Source organism: Thalassophryne amazonica, chromosome 10, assembly GCF_902500255.1.
Source record: "Thalassophryne amazonica chromosome 10, fThaAma1.1, whole genome shotgun sequence".
Classification (NCBI taxonomy): domain Eukaryota; kingdom Metazoa; phylum Chordata; class Actinopteri; order Batrachoidiformes; family Batrachoididae; genus Thalassophryne; species Thalassophryne amazonica.
The window spans coordinates 76,815,890-76,820,677 of NC_047112.1; the positions used below are offsets into that span (position 1 = coordinate 76,815,890).

The following is a 4,788-nucleotide window of genomic DNA, read 5'->3' on the forward strand; positions in this document are numbered from 1 at the left end:
AAGTAAACCAAAGTCACCTACACAATGAAAAATTCTCCAAAATTTTTCACATTGACCTTTTTTCAAACTGAGTGCTTTAGTATAACTAGCAGGAGATTACTGATCAGAATCAGAATCAATTTTATTTATATAGCGCCAACTCACAACAAACAGTTGCCCCAAGGCGCTTACGCCCAAGGCGACTGATGTGTGTGGTGGTTTTTTTTGTCACTACGTCACTGCACCTTATAACATTGATGCCACTGAAAATTTAAACAATGAAAAATTCTCCAACATTTTTCACAATGACATTTTTCCAAACCTAGTGTTGTAGTACAACCAGAGGGACCTCATTGATGTGCGATGTGTGTTTGGTGGCACTACAAGCTTTAAATAAGTTATTGAGATGTTATTTAAATTTATTGAAATAAAAAAAAATCTCTAAAATTATATAATCATAGATTTGTCCAATCTAAGTGTTGTACAACCAGCGGGAGCTCATTAATGTGTGATGCGAGTTTGGTGGCACTACAAGCTATAAATAAAATGTCACTGAGATTTCATTCAAATGTATTTATTGTCTTTCTGATGCTTGATTCTGCTTTTTTCTTTTCTCTCTATTTGAGGTGCGGCTCCATCGAGACATGGGTGTGATGTCTGTTTCGGAAACTGTCCTGTGCACTGGCAACATTTCCTGTATGTTCGTTTTGTGAGTTGTTTTGTAATTTGTGTCTGTAGCATGGCCCAAGCAGAGGATCACCCCTTTGAGTCTGGTCTGCTTGAGGTTTCTTCCTCAGAGGGTGTTTTTCCTCACTACTGTTGCACTGGGGGGTTGTAAAGTTAGCCCTTACTTGTGCGAAGCGCCTTGAGGCAACTTTGTTGTGATTTGGCGCTATATAAATGAAAATAAATTTAAATGTATTGAAATTTTAAAAAACATCCCTAAAATTATATGATCATATTTTTTCCAACTTCAGTGCAAGCTCACTGATGTGTGATGATGAGAGTTGCTTGGTAGCGCTACAAACCATAAATGTGATGTTATTGAGTTTTTAAACAAAGCCTTTTCTTTCGCCATTTAATTTGTTGATGGTCCCTAAACTCAGGTCAAAGTAACGGAGGACGTCTCATTTTGGGGGAAACCGGTTTCGGTTGGTTGTAGTTTGTTTTCTGTATTACGTTTGAAAAGAGGTGTCATTTGATTTAAAACGGCGATTCAATTTGAAATTATTGGTTCTAGAAAATCGAATCTTTGAATATCTTTCCAACTTTATTTAAACTCTGACGGGCTGAATTTTTTAATTATTATTATCCTCCCGATCTCGGGCTTGACGTCAGTCATTTTTCTGTTTCATTTTCTTTTTTCCGCGATTTTTTCTACTTTTATAACACCCGTGGCAAAAACAATTTCTGCTGTGTGAGAAAAAGATTATTTGGTTGTTTGTTCAACTGTTCAACAAGTCAGAAGAAATCTGTGTGAAAAAAAACGAGGTGTTTAATGACTAAAGAGAGCGGTAAGTAACTACACAAACGCATATCGCGATATAACAAATTTTAAGATGATTTATAGCTTCTTTGGTTCCACTGGAATAAGTAAAAACAAGCTTACCGCAGCTGAAGCTGTTTTCTGACTGCTGCTTCCTAGATGCGCATCACATGACCAACGTCAGTGTAGACACGCCCCCAGTCTGTGAGCCCGCCTACACAGACGGAGTTGCCAAGTCCGTTTATAATACTCAATTCGGGCTTTTTTTTTAATGTATTCTGGATTTTCAATGGCTGTAATAAAAACAAAATTATATCTTAGAACTAAATTCTTTAAATTTCCAATCCCTCGAAAGTATAAAGAAATACACTTCAAAAATAATAAATTAAATTTATCCATCTAATGAGTTCATACGAAAATGATTTAAATTTGACCTAGATAATTGTGACAACAGAGCAGGCCTTCTTTGAATGTAGCATAGAACAAAACTTGTGGAGATCAGTACACCAATCCAGTTCTGTGAACATTCTGGAAAAATTGAGTTTCTGGGAAATAATATTCTTAGAATAACCAACTTTTATATACATAAATCTCACATGTCAAAATCCCCCCATTGGCCTGCACTAAAAACGGAATGTATGAAACAGGTCAAAACTGCCTAAGCTGAAAAATTTTGCATGCTTGTATCTGAATACAAGCCCTCTTCTTTATTTATCTACCCTGTGTTGTTAATAATTCCTTTTTGATTATTATTATTATTATTATTATTATTATTAATATTTTAACCTTTGACCCCTTTCTGTATTTGTTTCACTTTATCTATTTAGGAATTCTTCAACTGGTCAGTTTTTTCTTTGGTTTATTACCATTATTATTTTAATGATTTGATGTTAGATAATAGAATGCTACTGCATTATAATGGATATTTTCTTTAGAGATGTGGTTCAGTGGCGGTTCTACACTGAGTTAAACCCTGGGCGAAACCCCCTCCAAGTGCCCCCCCACCCAAAAAGACTAAATTTTGCAGAAACGGCTATTTTTCATTATTTTTTTCTTATTATTTTTTTTTATATTTTAGACGTGTCCTGAAATTGCAATTGAATAGACATCAAAAGACCGCAGGCTACAATATAACTCTTATGCAAACATCCATGATTTGCAAATTTGAATAAGCATACACTTACAAGGTAAAGGTCTGTAATTAGATGCTCTAATAATCTGTCTTTCAGGAAGGAATAATTAGCTCTTTTATTAAGGTGCATATTTGTCTCAACATTTAGCAAAATATTTAGCTTGATGTTTGTAAATATTAGGCTAAATTTGTAAATGCTTAGCATTAACTAATCTGCAAAAGTTTTAGGTATGACAGAAATTTGATAATGTAGTGTTTTCCTTTTCTTCTCCCTAATTTTTGGTCTTCATCTGTAGATCAAAAGAAAATCTAAACAGAAATGTTTCTAGCATTCTCATGCCAATGAAATCAAATGTGATTCTTTTCCTCCATCAAATAAACCAGTTAATTATGAAGATAAGCCCCATTTAATCAAAAAGAGAGTTTCTAGCTGCTGGAAAATTATTCTAAAAATTGGATAACACACACTCTTGTAGGCACACAAAAAGAGGTCAGATTCAAGTCACTTCAGCTACAAATGTGAACGGAGCTCCTAGTCCTTAATATTCAAGGCTGATGTTCCACCCTGTCTGTCTGCTCTGAAATGCCTTTTATTTCATAACCTAGCTGCCTGCATCGTTCGCTGGAGTGCTGGTTCTGCTGCATCCTAAGTGGACTTTGCTCTGCCAGAGAGGAGACGCTGTGGAGACAGACAGCAAGGTCCTGCTGAGCAGGGAGCAGGTTGCTCTGTCCGAAGCCGCGGAACAGAGCGCACGGCCTGGGGAGGAGCATGCCTGTCCACGGTTGCGCAGGAGACAACCACCGAACGTCTGTCACTGCTTCTGTTCTATGGACGTCAGTACGCAGAGGCGCCTGCTTGCAGCTGCAGGGCATGAATTTGCCAGTTCCTCACACAGTGATATGATAACCACTTTTAAGTGCTTGTTGTGCTGCCCCCCATATGTGTCATGAAAAAATGCGCCCCGGGCGACTGCCGGGTTCACCTGTACCAAAAACCGTGTCTGGCAGCAAGTCCAGGATGCTTATGTATTTTGAGTCACGGATGAACGGCATCAATAACCAATCGTTGAAAGGACTAATATTTTTATAGCAGCTACACACGTATATTATACAAATAATGAATGTTTATGAGTTCAATGGTACGAATATTTCATGAGGTGAAAGCTGGACCATACCATTCAACGAGGTGAAGCACACACACGCAACTGGATTGCCGCTTGTGCGTGCGTGTACAACCAAAAAAAGACTGTGTACATCCTCAGTGCAGCGAAAAAAAAAAAAAAAATCGCGTCAGAAATGAGTCCAGCTTTTCGTTCCAACTTCCTGCCAACAGCCTCCAGACAGCGCAGTGGATTTGTTTTGTGAGTGTGTGTATTACAAGAATTAGCAGCGTCACTTAGCTCAATCAAATTATATCTCGGTAGAGTCGGTGTCCCCCGCAACCTGGTCGGTGCTTCTGTGTGCTTGTGCTACCAAATAAAGACTGTGTACATCCTCAGTGCAGGGGGAAAAAACACATCAGAAATGACTCCAGCTTTTCATTCCAACTTCCTACCAACAGCCTCCAGAGAGCACAGTGGATTTGTTTTGTGTGTGCAGGCACGTGCATGTGTGGGCGTGCGTGCACGAACACGTGTGGGCGTGCGTACATGCGTGTGCACGAGTGCGCGTGCACGATCACGTTTGCGTGTTACGAGGATGTGCACTCGCATGTGTGCAGAGTGCAATAGTACCAAATATATGGAACCAAATCTGCACTCTAAATAGAACCAAACTGCACTCTAAATAGAACCAAATCTGCACTCTAAATAGAACCAAACTGCACTCTAAATGCAATGCAACACAAATGGAATGAATTAATCCATGTCATGTGACATACAAAGCAATATATGTTCCATTTGTTTGGTACCATTGCACTCTGCACACGTGCACACACACGCACGCCACAAAACAAATCTACTGTGCTGTTTATCCTCATTGTCATCAGAAAAAAGTGATGAGGGAGGGCAGAATTCTCTCTCTCTCTCTCTCTCTCTCTCTCTCTCTCTCTCTCTCTCTCTCTATATATATATCTTAGAAACAGAGAACAAACAATACAGTAAAAAAAATTTGAAGATGGGAAATTCCTCTTGCAATATGAATTAACATAAGTTTATGACACTCAGTTCATTTCATTCTTGAGGATTCACAG

The 4,788-nt window shown here is 38.5% G+C and overlaps 1 long non-coding RNA gene across 1 annotated transcript in view; it reads right to left on the reverse strand.

The window, feature by feature from the left end:
- The window catches only part of LOC117519557, a 6,641-nt gene extending 4,975 nt beyond the window's left edge, over positions 1 to 1,666 (reverse strand). Inside the window, exon 1 of the long non-coding RNA XR_004563342.1 lies at positions 1,589 to 1,666. This is a non-coding gene — a long non-coding RNA (uncharacterized LOC117519557). The remainder of the gene's footprint in view (positions 1 to 1,588) is intronic.
- Between the last annotated feature and the right edge of the window lie 3,122 nt (positions 1,667 to 4,788).